At 35.8% G+C, this 14,669-nt stretch overlaps 1 protein-coding gene and 1 long non-coding RNA gene across 6 annotated transcripts in view; one reads left to right on the forward strand and one right to left on the reverse strand.

Moving 5' to 3' along the window:
* LOC131690253 (anion exchange protein 3) overlaps nt 1-14,669 on the reverse strand; it is a 198,635-nt gene that overhangs the window by 49,687 nt on the left and 134,279 nt on the right. The gene's annotated exons all lie outside the window — the stretch shown is intronic.
* On the forward strand, nt 8,435-9,009 carry LOC131690260 (uncharacterized). Its single transcript, XR_009305539.1, has 2 exons — nt 8,435-8,797; nt 8,862-9,009. It is a non-coding gene; the product is annotated as an uncharacterized LOC131690260 (long non-coding RNA).

The raw sequence follows: 14,669 nt of genomic DNA on the forward strand, positions 1-14,669 counted from the left end.
TTTTTTCTTTTTAAAAATTATAGAACTCGAATAATGATGTATTTTCCTGTATATAGTTGTCATGTGATGTATAATAATAAAATGTAATATATGCATTTAAAAGCTTTTAATGAATATAAACAACGCACACATTCTCGTGATTCATGATTGAGAAAGGCACAATCGCACCGCTAGGTGGATTAAAATAGGTTTTTTTCTATTGCTATCACTATCACTTACTTTAATTTATAGTTTTTTCTCTGTTAATAAATTTTATTCGCAATTTTGCGAGAAAATTCTGCTTTCTTTATTTTTTTTTCTTATTGTTTCATATTTTAATACCCTACTTTTTTATTTGTTTCTTTCGTCATTCCATCTAATTTTTAGAATTTGTCTATTTACTACATTTATTCTTGTTATAGCCTTTTTCTATTTCCTTTTTTAATATTTTTTTGCATTTCCAAAAGCAATTTTACTTATTCAAATTCATTCCAATTTGTCTTATTGTTTAATTTTTTACCTTTCTCCTATTTTCTTCCTCATTTTCTAGTTTTTAGCTTTCCGTTTATCGTAGTTTTATTTTTTCCCATTGCTCATTTAATATAATTTTATTTTTTATACCTTTTTTAAGATTTAATTCGTTATTGTTATTTCTTTATGTTTTCCATTTAACCTATTTTGAAAGTACTTTTTCTGTTGACCATTTTCCTATACGTTTACATTGATTTTTTTTAATTTTCCTAAAAAACATTTGATTTATCTTTGCTTGATACTATGCGTACTTTTTCTAATTTTTACATTTAGTTCGTTGTTTGAATTTATTTCAAATTTCATTTCTAGTGCTTATTCTATTTTTTAAATAATATCCATTTTATTCATTTTTTCGTGTTGATATCTTAATTTTTTGTGTTTCTGTAGTATACCATGTTGCCTTTTTTTACTATTTTTTGTTTTCCATTTTGTCTGTTTCCTCCGTTTTTGTTCAATACTTCCAATTTTCTTTACTTTTTCGTCTTTTCATCATTTCAATTTTCCAGTTTTTCAAAATTTACTGGCTCGTCCATTTTTTTTAATTTCTCTATGGTTATTTTATTCTTGTTTTTTTATATATACTCCTCTAGTTTTATGCATTCTTAATGTTTTATTTATTTTTTCTATTGCTTTAAATATGTCTTCTTTTAAAGTTAAATAAATTTTACTATTCTTGATTTATCGAGTTTTTTCAGTTTTATTCATTTTTTATATTAATGTTTGTATTCTTTTTAGTAGTTTTTTTTTCATTTTCGTTGATTCTAAAAAAAATTTCTACTTTCCTATCGATTTTTCATTATTCTCACCATTTGTTCAATAATGTCCGACTTTTTTAATCTTCGCAATATGTTTTTCTAGTTTCCTGTTTTGCTTTATACATTTTTATAGGTTTTGTTTTGGTTTTTCTCGATTAAATATTTTTTGACAATTGACATTAATTTGTTTATTTGGTTGATTTTGTTGTTTTTAGCTCTTTTGTACATTCTTTTTATATTTAGTTTTCCTATTGCTTTTTTTAATATTTTGCCATTGATCGCCGTTTAGATATTTTTAATTTTTGTAATTACTACACTTTTAGTCTTGCCATCCTTACTTTTATAAATACTATTAACAAAAATGGCGCTTTTCAAAGTCACCAGAACTGTCGAAAAGGTATTAAAAACACCCAAAGTATAAAAAAACTCTTCGTTTTTTCCTTCATTGGCACTACAAACAATAAGAGCAAAAAAATGGTACATAAACATAAAATTTCAGTGTACTATAGATAATATTTGTGAACTCCAATGGATTTCAAATATTGACTTTTTTGTACTAAGGCAATACACAGTGGTGGGGGCCCGTACGTTGGACCCCCCGGGCCCGCATTTTCTCTCTGTGGCCCTGGCACGGTACAAATAGTGAATAAACTACTTTTAAACCTACATTAATATGTCCAGCTGATAGGAAGATATAAGATCAATGAAGCCAACTAAGAATTATTAAAAAAAGAAAAGGTTTGATCGATATTGGTGGCCAAACAAACTTCGGAACGATGTGCCCTTTTCTTTACAATAAAACGTTAAGCTGAACGGAATTAGTTTAGTATTGTTGGTAGCCACCGGCCAACAACGGAGGGAGGGGGATTAATAGGCAAACCCGAAGAGAATCGATTAGCAGCTCCTGACGATGTTTGTCTGTGGCAAATTAAAACGGCTGAAATTTGTTCCAGACGACGTAATCTCAAATTGTCTCCCGAATGGTCCCACAAAGTGGACAGGCTATTTTGTCGTAAAAAGATAAAGACTTGATAATGCAAAAACAGAAAATACTGTCGGACCAGCAACTAACATTTTGCCCCGACGACTGCCAAGGATTATGTCTATATACACCGTTGTGACGATCGGTAGCAGAAACGTGTGGTCAAGGAGTACTTTTGTTCCTGAGATTTGCCGGCTGCTAAATGGTTCACGGAGCAACCATGAAAATAAAGCCCGGCACGCGATATGCCGATTTATGGCTGTAAGCAGATGAGAGCACAGTTGTAGTGTAGGTATGTACAAATGTATTGACAGTAAGCTTGCTTCACCTTACCAGCGTAGGTGGGTGGGTACGCCATCGCCACGGTAGCTTTATGATACCATAATCTGAAATGATTCCACCACTGGCTGTTTAGTTGCGTACATTGTGATTTTTGGATAAATTTCTGTTGTCAAGACGCAACGGTAGGTAATTTATTATTCAATCGTTCGTTCGTGTGTTTTTTGTTTTTATTGTAGTTTTTAACTTTAACACTTTTTCCGGGTTAGAATTTTTTTTACCCTGTGTTCAGGGGTTAGAAATCGAACCCAGATGAGCTGCGCACAAGGCAATGGACTCAACTGCGATATATCATGAATAACCTTAACGATTAAAATCTCTATAAACAAAACAAAAGGAAAGCAAACGTCGCGGTTGTTCGATCTTTTGCTTTTTTGGAGAAATTCAGGCTGAAAGTATAGGTTCTCTCTCGACCCTAACTAAGTGACTTTCGGTATTTGCGACATATGTGTACATTGTGCACTAGCGTAACTACCGGAAGTTTAAGCAACTGCTGGAGAATTAGTGACATCCCTACGACAAATGCAACAGCTGGTATGACTGCACTGACTAGGTACGTATACTTTAGTTAAAAATAAATCACCGAATCAAGCGGATCGCAAAATCCTTGGCATTGACTTCGACGTTAAGCTGCCCTATACAGGCTTGTGAAATGCATGTGGGCGGTATGGTAGATGGGAGGCAGTCATTCGGAGCATATTAATGAGAGTAGTGAGCTGAACGCCACCCCGGTTGGTTTCGTGTTTATTTTGTTTTATACAAAATTGTGCTACCTTTGCCCGATTACCGTAGGGTAGTCGAGCAATATTGTGTAGCGTATCAAACATGTGGCTCAGATATAGATAATTGCACGTTACGGTTGGGGGTACCATATGCAATTACGATATCGATTTTTGTGCAGCGTTTAAACAAAGAACCCCCGGTGAAAACTATGTCAAGTTTGCGTCTCGGACGTTTGTTGAATACTATAGTAGTATAAAGATGCATATGTTTAATTACATTCAAATGTCAGATTGATAAGTCGAAACATTCAAGTTAGTATTTTTGAATTGCATATGGCAAAAATATAACATCTAATCACAGATTTGTCTACGTTATTTGGGATTCTAAATTTACATTGAGACACAAATTTTCGAATAATATGACAATGGTGTCAATTGAGTCAACTTATTCTGATTTCTGATCTGCAGTCCCAGTTTTTTTTGCATTTTAGTTGTAGACAGTAGACCGGCAACAATTTTGATCGTTTTTCGGAACACTGCTAAGTCAAAGCATAATTGTGTCTACAGACCATATTACAAATATGAACTTTTCTGATTGCTCTATCTCAGTGGTCGGCAACCTGGGGATACGGATGCAAGTATATTGGAAGTATATTGGAATTTAAAGCAACTTTTCGTAACAGACTGGAAATAATATATTGATAGTAAACAAATTCGATGTTGAACGCTGCATGCAGTGATATTGGAGAGGGTCTGCGGTACGAAATAAATTGAGAACCAAATAAATAAATAAATCCCACCCGATTTTGATAATCTAAATGTCATTGGAAGCAGAATTGAATGTTCTTGCGAAGTATCATTAGAATCAGGACGTGCCTTTGGAAAAATGTTTTTCATAAAAAATCTCGAAAAATTAACAATTTTCGAATTGTTGTCCATAAATTGCACATTATTTTTTGCAAAATAGCATCATGTTTGGAAAGGTCCATTTTTCCTTCCAGAAATATTAAAATAGTGAAAATCGGCTGAAAAGCTAATTTTTTTGTGCAGAAAGTCCCAAAGAATGAATTTTTTGCCATAAATCAAGATTTTGGGGGTATACAAGATTTGTCAAACAATTTTTTGTATTGCATTCGATGCGCCCTACAACCTATACTAGGTCTCTTCAAAAGTTCAAAATCACTGTATAATTGGTAGAACCGTGTAATTAGTAGAACTGGCAAAATATTTAGTGTGCGTGTAAATAAAAGTAAGTTGTTTGGAAACAAAAAATATTGAAAAAGGGAAATTGCATGATTGTCCTTAACATTCATTTTCCGTTTCTGTAGACTCTTCATTTACGTTTGACATCATAATCAGACCTAAAAACTGCAAGAGGCAGCCCTATAGGGTTGCACGAACCCCAGACGTAGGACTATACTACTTAATGTAAAATGTTTATTTTCATAGTACATTTAGAGTAATAATAAATCAAATATATTTCTTACGTATAGTGTAAGCATAACCAATCAACATCGAATGTTACATATTGAACCAAACCTTCTTGGTTATCAGGCCATTTCATTTGTAGTAGGTGATCGAATCCGATTAAACTTATTTGAGAAGATCTGAGGAAAGAAGTCAGAAAACCGTAACCGAACTAATATGTGCAACTAAATCTTTATAGCACAAGATCAGCTTTTAAAAATTGTAAAAACTTTTCGATTGTGTGTAGTAAAAAACTCGGACCGGTGAAGAAAAATCAAATTTTAGACAATATAATCACATTTCATGTATAGACCAAACTTTCTAGTTATATTTTGCTATTATTGTAACTTTCCTAAAGTACGCATACAAATGTAGCGAATGCAGTGGTCTTAATCATATATCGAAACTATAAATATACAAGAATCGAAAATAACTCTATATATGGATTTAGATGCGTTTTTGTAACGGTTTTTCGAGTGGCAGTGTATTCATTCATAAATAGGCTTTGTAGTACCTATTAGCAGAATCAAAATAGGAAGTGAGTAGAAATGAAGAATTCATCGAACGTAAATAATAAACTTTCGTTGTGCTTACCATCGATCTGCGTAAATTTGTTGCCAAGAAAGTTTTCGTCTTTGCGCAACGAACGTACAGATTGCTACCATGCCGATTACGCATGCAACCGCTAACAAATATCTAAGTTGCTAGTAACAAATTAGATATACCTACTTACATATTCGCCTCAAATATTGAACCCAAGCACACAAAGCAAAATGAGTCAACGCTGATGATGATGGGTAGAGCGAAAGAGACAACTAGTACCACGACACTATGTTAACCGTGATTGCAAATGGAGCTCAAATGTACAAGCGATTTTGTGTACGAATAATTGTGTTCGAGAGTGTACATAAAGGTGTTCTGGAAACGAGCACAACACAAAAGAAAGCATAGTGTTTGAACGTGACTTGCCAGTGTAACGGACTTCTAACTCAGCTGCGCTGGCTGTGAAAACACACAGCGCAGTGATCTGCTCCGCCTGCCGTTCAACAGGCAACCAGTGTTGCCACAATTAAATCTGTACCGGGAGTTGAAAAATCTTTTCAATCTGTGTTATTCTATAGAAAAATCTGTACCGGATTCTGTACCCAAACATTAAAAAAAAAACATTTTTCTTATACATATTTTTCATTCGAGGAAATCAAATCAGACATTCTGACTCGGTTGTTTTATTTGAGCTGGAATCCCGTAAGAAACCAGTTAGAATTCCGGATGAGTTTGACTGAGTAAATTCAATATCAGCTCCAGCTTAAATTCTTGCTGCCACTTTATGTGCAAGCAGAGTGGCGGCGAGAAGCTGAGATGGGGCTGGTAATATCAATACAATGCGAGAAACCTGTTTGCAAGAATTAAAATGGAAAAGGTCAGAGTAAACGTACGCACTCCGAGAAGATTCGCTCGGCTTTCACTTAGACATCATCCCTTTGATTTGCTGGAAGCATGTTTCTCGTATATCGTATGCTAATGTCAGCTTTAGTTCAAGCTCATTCAGTGCCAGCTCCACTTCTGATTCTTGTCATCACTGCTGCCTAGCTCAACGTTTACCTGATATTGACTGCGATGCATCGCAGGGTTAAATTATTTTACCTTGCTGTCATGTAAAAAATCTGTACCAACCTGTACTTTTTCACAAAAATCTGTAATCTGTACCGTACAGAAAATGTACCAAAAATGCTTCAAAAATCTGTACCTTTCCAAATTAATCTGTACTTGTGGCATCACTGCAGGCAACTGACCTTGTCCGGCCAAATCCGTTCTTTAAATAGTCGACGATGACGTCATCCATAGAAGCGCAGCGCGCTAGGTACACAAATATGTCGTGCCGGACTTGGGAAGCGCTATCTTCTGTGTGTAAATGCGCGATATTTTGGCTAGGTTCTACATTATTTAAATTTTTAATGCCATGATATCAAAAATGTTTGGGTTTATCTATTGGAATCTATTCTTAGAAATATTTCGGGGCGATATGTGTAAAAAAATTTAAAATTTATTGTGAGATGGCTGAATTATATGCGTTTAAAATTGGACCACTGTTCGTTACAGGAAACAGAGATACATGATTTCTGAGGAATACATAGTGTTTGACATTGAAAAACGTCTTTGCAACAAAATGATAACGAAAAATCCCACAGTGTTGTACAAAGTACAACAGCGCGAGTGCTCGAGGGTTGAGTACAACTCTGCCCTTCAAATCGTATTGAAGTACCCCTTTCCGAATGGTTTACAATGTCAACTGTATTTCAAGTTCATTATCCAACTGCTTCATGAACGTGGGAGCCGACAAACGTCGATTTTACTTAATTGTTTTCATAATAGTCTAGTCACTATGGATTTCTAATATTTGACCGTTGGTGTAAGTCAACCACACTTTGTGAGATTGTGCATAACAAAAAAAAAAAAAATAAAAATTTTCCGAAATAGAAGCGGGAAAGTAGATTCCCGGCAGCTTTCTGGACTTTACTCTTTCACTGCCCGTAATAAGTTTGACGTCCCCGAGGAAATCGGAAAGCAGAAGGTGTCTTAGTTTGCCAAAAAATATGTGATTTGGCAGGAAATTCGCTCGTGTGGGAATTTTTCTTGCCACTCTTTACTCATTTTTTTTAGAAAATCAATCAACGTATTCGGGGCCTTGTTAGAGTACTGCTGATTGAATTTTTCCAACGGGGAAAAACTTTCTTTTTGTTATTATAGAAGTGGCTCTATTGTGGATGCGACACATGGTTATAGAGTGCAATTAACGCATTGCTCAGCAACTGCAGTCTTCGCTTGTCACTGAGACAGACAGAGATAAGAAAATTCAGTACATACGGCTGTCTTCATGGTGCCTTTCTGTTACCTTTTCTATTAAAGCCTAGAACCTACCCTTTTTGTGTGAGAACCGGTTCTCTGGGACAGTATCCCTCAGTACCGGTATTAACGGTAAAATACCAGTACTGTCATGCTTTTTCAAAAAAAACTGAAAAACTACAGAGCGACATGAAATGTCAAAAATATACTTTTATTAGTAAGCTTTTATATTTTTCAGTCTACCTTCTGATGTCGCACAAATCCGAAGCAAAACATTACGCTATCAATAAACAATTCAAAATACATTAACCCATAAACATACGATTCAAAATTGCATTTGATCGGGTTTTTTGAATCCAGTCGAGCATTACACGGATATAGATCACTATTATATTTATTTTGATAATAGAAGTTTTAATCTGAGGTTCATTTGCTTTTTTTCGCGATGGAAAAATCCCTTTAGAAAAATCTGTGCGGGGTAAGGAATCGAACCCAGGTCAGCTGCGTCAAGGCAATCGATTTACCAACTACGCTATTCCCGCCCCTACGGATTACCATTGTTTCCACAAATATGTGTAATATAGGCGAAGTCTGGCCATTAAAATGAGCTTTCACTACGAGCTAATGTTCGTTCTCTCGAGCAGCTGCATTATGCAATAAGGTTGCACAAATTACTTCAAATTGATGTACATATACGTCGTACCGACGATATTCTCCTTGCCCCATCGCCCTATGTCTACCCTCAGAGTCAATTAACAATCGACTCAATTTAGCCCGCTCGGTCCTCCGTTGTCGGTCAGTAGCATTTCAGTTCGCAGAGCACTGTTTCGTCGACAAGGCCACTGTGAGCTAAGCTGTCAACCAGAGCCATTTATTAGTTCGTTCTGGCGGGTGTTGGCGGAAGGTTCGTGGCGAAGTGAAAATTAAATCAATTTATTTTTATTTCAAGTCGTGCGTGAGAAGCAGGAAATTATGGCAATCCCCGTCGCAATCGGAAGGAAACCACTAGTCGTAGCTACCACAAAACGTAACGGAATTGTTAGCCGGTTATGGAGAGCTTTGAAGGGAAATTTTGAACGGTACCAATCTTTCACTAGTACGGCGTGGCCTTATCGGTGAGAGGGTTTAGGCATGAAGAAGCAGTTGCTGGTTTGCCATGATATTGATTAAATATGTTGGTAAATAAATAATGAATCTTACTGAAGGGAAAGTGTGATATATTATTCTATTGTGTTTTTACAGCTGAGGAGGATTTCTCGTCACCTGGTTGAAACAAGTAAAAGGGATAGTGTACCCGTGTGTTCATCTCTTACGACGCAGTCATATCGAAAAACCTTATGATTGTACGGCAAGCTAAAAATAAATGTGAACTAATGAAACTGATGTAGCATAGGCACATATTTTCGTAATAGTAGCGAAATAGAGCACGGACTCTAACTACAGCTTTGTTGACTAAAACGCTATTATATATACATAAAACACCACTTGAGAGCCGATTACTGATCTGTCACGTGCGATAATTCACGTATCCTTTGTGGTACAGCAAAACAACTCATCGCCTGTGACAGAATGAATAATTGGGTTTTCAATTGATTGCTCTCGAGATATTATCGACGTCGTTGAACCGCCAAAGCTAAAATTGCAACAAAGGCAGCTGGGGCTAGATCCGGCAGTCGAGATGTGGATGATATATGTTTCTATTTATTCGCTTCAAGGTCTGTCAAAAACCGTTATCTAAGTTACTTAATTTAACTTTTATTGAGATGCATTCAGGGAATGACGCAGGCTGGCGACCCAATGTCCAGTGTCGCCAATCAGTCAATCAAAAAGTATTGTTACTGGCGTTATGTTAGTTGATACGAGAAAGTTTTGTCCACTGATAGTGGTCTCTGTACTAATATTATGTCGTAATGACACGCATTTTGTAGATTTGGGTGGGATAAGAACTTCCATACTTTAAAAATTCCTTGATTATTATTATGTTAATACAAATTGCTATCGCAAAGACATAGTTTCATGGTATAGATGACTTATCACAATGTTGAATACTATCTTGATATTTGAGTTTTCTCAAAAAGAGTGGGATTTTTCCAACAAATGAGTTGATTTCAAAGAACGTACAACTCTAACTCAGAATGTATTTTCAAAAAGCACGAAATATATTGTAAATCTATAGTTGAAAAGATTTAAAGCTATTTTTTGAAAACTACTATAAATCTAGACAAAAAGGTTAGCAGCTACAACTAGGGTTCGTCGCGGTTGCGGTAAGGTATTTATCGCACCCGCACTGCGAAAACTGCGCTGCTGTTAGACAATTTTTCCCGCGGACGCGGTGCGGGAAATGAGCTTTTACCGCGCGGTATTACCGCAACCGCACTTCAAAAAATAACTGATAAAGTCTGCAGTCTGCATTAAAAAGTGAATTAAAGCTATAATGTTTACCATTTGAGAAGGGCGCAACTGGATTTATTTTCTTAACGAATGCTTAGCGATGTCATTGTTAGGAGAAACCCTTTGTCAGAACTTTCGAGTTTTACTGATTACTCTACAATAGAGATACATAAAAATCATTGAATTGCTCTAATTTCCATAGACTTGTCAATGATTTGAAAAGAAATCCGAATATAATCTGTATTCGATCTATCGCTACTTGATTTTTTACATTTTGGTTGTTCGAATATGATAAAACATACTGTTACTAGAAATAAATTCTAAAAACTGTATCCAAAATAATTTGGCATCATTATTTTTACGACATATTTTGAATACTATTTACTTCAAAGTAAAAATTTACAAACGAACCGTTTCAAGTACATAAAACGTGCGATCCAATCATTGAAAAACAATTGAATTGTACTGTCAAATCCAATTTAATAATGCATTATTACTCCCGATTCCTCTTGGCAATCGTGGAATTCTGAATCGTTTTTGATTTTTTGATTAATTTAGAGAACTAATAATACTGAGACTAAAAACAATCCAAAGAATGTAATTATATCATCAAACCAAGCGAATTTCAAGGAATTGGCAGGAAACAAATGTATGAAAAGCGTCCAAAATAAAGAGGGGTCCAATGATTTTTTCTGCTGACCGTTTCATTAGACTCTTTCTCAAAAAGTATGCTACATAATTTTTTTTTTCGAGCACGTCCATCGTTTGTCCAACTGGAAATATTTTCTACCAAATAAACAACTAATATTTTTTCAGTTAGGAGTATTTTGTAACTGTTTGAAAGCTTTCGAAGTTAGATATCCCCTATTTGTAATAATATTTCTGGTATATGCTGCAAACCATACATTTTTTGCAGTTTTTCTAATGTTCAATAACTCTGTACAGGTCTCAGATGGATTCCTGATTAGATGTTATGTGTAGAACGAAAAATATCCGTCAAATATGATGAAATTCAACATGTTTTATATCACTGTATTGGGATACTCAGTGGCGGATCCAGGGGGAGGGTCCTGGGGGTCCGGACTCCTCCCGAAATTTTTCAAGTTGTTGAGAAATTTTAAAATAGTTTCTATTCTATTTTGAACACAAAATCATTCCAAGCCAGTTTCGATTACCAAAAATGATTTTAATTAAATGAGGTTATTACATATTACTAATTGTACAATGAACATTTCGAAATAGAAATTTCGGACCCCCTCCGAAATTTTTTTCTGGATCCGCCCCTGGGGATACTATATAGAAGTACAGGTGTTTTACCTTTAATTTTTTTGGTGAATTTTCTTTAAGAATTAAAGGTGATTTTTACTATGTAGATGCGAAAACGTTCCTTTCATTTTCATGTGTCAAAGTCATTGCCAATAAGAAAATTGAAAGAAAAAAATATACAACTTCATTATTCCATTTTTTCAATTAACTGAAGAATAATTGCATTAGAAATTTTCCTATCAATTGCCGCGGAAGAACGTTTTTGTATGTATAATGATAAAATACAGCTACATTTTGTAGGACTTCAGCGCTATGCTAATATTTAGAGGAATGACAATGTTTTACCTTGTTTCGAAAGTATTTGTCTCAAAACATACGGCGTTTTATTAATAAAATTGGCAAAAGTTGAATTTTTTCGTAAATGATACATTTTGAGGAGTCCGTCAAAGAGAATTTTCGTGTAAATAAAAATAACATTCTATTATATATGGTTATACAAAATAAATTTTTAAAAATAGATTAATTTTACCGCATTACCGCGCGGTGCGGTAAATGCAGTGTGGTTCCGGTAAGCGGTGCGGTTTTACGATATTATATACATATATATATATATATATATATATATATATATATATATATATATATATATATATATATATATATATATATATATATATATATATATATATATATATATATATATATATATATATATATATATATATATATATATATATATATATATATATATATATATATATATATATATATATATATATATATATATATGTATATAATATCGTAAAACCGCACCGCTTACCGGAACCGTGTGTGTGTGTGTGTTACCGAAGGATGTTGATAATCTATGTACGAAAAAGGCATATGTTTGCATCTCCGCTCACACAGATCGCTATTTTACACAAATTGAATAATCAAAATTATAAAAAGTTTTTTCAGCAAGTTTTTAATAAATTTACTACCTACAGTAACTTGCTAGAATTAAAAATGTTATTATGGTTTTAAGATAAAAAGCTTGAATTAATTCTTAATTGTTAGTATTGAACCTCTAGAATAGCCTCCTGCAATCTCGGTGGCCATGCTGAACTTTTTCTGTTTTAAACTGCCATGCATTCCTCGCGCGTATTTGCTATAACACATGCAGATTGCAATCCATGTGCTACAATTTTTGAAAAACTGACATGTGCTGAATTGCTATAGACTCAAATTCGTTGAAAAGATTCGACTCATCCAAAAGGACGAATATCAGGAATTAGAAATCAGTAGCGACTGGCTCAAATGGCACGTTCCCCATGTTGATCGGAGATTTGTGCCTTGCCTTAACTGTGTGTGTATGTGGTAACCGCTGGTTACACCGTTTATTGTCGGGTTCGACACACGATTTGCTCAGTGAGGTCCACCTATCATAAATCCTACCCTGGGTATGAAGTCAAGCTGTGTGAGTGATAGCCCGCCAAGTTTGACGTTTCATCTGGGACGGAGGGGTCACTCACGCGGTAAAGCTCACAGATACGTGCTAGTGATACCGGTCGCAATGGTTTGAGCGAACAATGCCGCGCAACATTCTGTCCATTGGCGTTACGGCTATTAGAAGGGTTGCCAATAAAATACAGCGACTTGTCAAAGTTCGGTCGAAGCCGATATCCGACCCGATCGTTTAGTAGGTCGAAGCAAATATAGTTTGACCAAAAGAGTTATCGAGTTCTTTCCATCAACAACCATCAAAGGAACTAGAAGTGAGTGTCGTGTCCGTAATTTATTTTGTTATATTTTGTCAAGGTGATTAAGTGTAAATTTGTGGTTTTTTGTAGGTTCAGAATATAGGAAATCTAAGCAAAGTTTAGCTAGATTTTAGAGTGAACAACGTGAATAGTTTTAAGCCATCGGTAGATCCAATAGGACCGCGTGTGCGGTATATTGAATATTGAAAAGGTAAGTGGCGTCACTCATACTTATTACGCTGGGCAGGTCCTCCAGCGGACCATTTTGTTCTGGCCCGGAACGCGTTCCGTCCAATTTCTTCCGCAGACAAAGGGGCCCTCGCCGGTCATTTTGCTCTGATACCGACCACCATTTTATAATCCCGAACGATTTGTGGATTGGAAAGATCGACATAGCGGAACGCTATTACTACAAAGTTCCTCATTCGCTGATCAGAACCGTTATCACTATCGACAGCCGTCAGACCCAGCTCCATATGCATAGACGCATCGCATGTCAAAGCCCCTTGCATCTGCTGGTCGTCAGAGTCATTACCCTTCAGCTTCCAGAACCAGCCGCTTCCGTCCAGCCTCCAGAACCAGTAACTTTCGTCCAGCCTCCAGAACAAGCCACTTTCGTCCAGCCTCTAGAACCAGCCATTGCCGTACAACCAACCAGAACACGCTTCGGGTACCCGTCGCAGCCTTCATCACCATAGTGGCCATAGAAACCGCAAGTATTGAGTGACGTCACAACCCACCTCAAGGCCTTTTATGTTGAATAAATTTGTATTATTGCATGAAATTAGCGATTTGTTGGTTTAGTTGGAACCAAAGTGAGCCCTTTTGAACCCTTATTTACACTTATCGTCTGTTTTCGTCTATCGTACTCGGAAAGGAATTCAAAGCCTCGTCCTTGGATGGTTTTGTTGAAATTTGTCGATCATTGGTCTTTTGTTTTAGGGTCTGTGGATTGGCATTCCTTCTCCTCGGACGTAAACGTCAATCGATGGATCCGTTTCCACCTGTTCCACCTGTTACCTATAGCATAAACATATTTCCCCTCCCAATACCCACTGAGCAGGTCGTGGGACTACAATGTAAGTGTGTACGTATCATTTAAACTCACACAATTTTCTCATAGATGGCTGAACCGATTTGCACAAACTTAGTTTCAAATTAACGATATAACACTCCCAAAGAATAATAATGGAATTTTAATCGAACAGACTTCTGGTTCCGGAGTTACGGGTTGAAGAGTGAGGTATCACAGCAAATTTTCATATAAACTGCCGCCACTATGATTTCCAACAGATGCAATAAATATTAAAATGAATGCAGCATTACTTGGATTCTAGATCTCTAATGGCCAATCAAATTAGCTTCGGCACACATTGGCCACCTATGACGGTTCCTAAAACCCCCGGGGAGGAAGTCAAGTTCTTAAGTTAATGTCTCACCTATTCTTTAGCGAATTGTTGACGAATTTCATAAACTTGATTACAAATGAAGGATACTTCCACTGACTGCTATTGTATTTAATCAGGTCTGACTTTTGATTTGCGGAGTTACAGGTTGGTGGCTGTGGTCGCATAGCATTTTCCCATATAAACCAGTACAATCGTGAAGGTTCAAGTTTATCGAAATGGACATCAAATTACTTCGATTTGCAGAC

Source organism: Topomyia yanbarensis, chromosome 3 (genome assembly GCF_030247195.1).
Source record: "Topomyia yanbarensis strain Yona2022 chromosome 3, ASM3024719v1, whole genome shotgun sequence".
Lineage (NCBI taxonomy): Eukaryota > Metazoa > Arthropoda > Insecta > Diptera > Culicidae > Topomyia > Topomyia yanbarensis.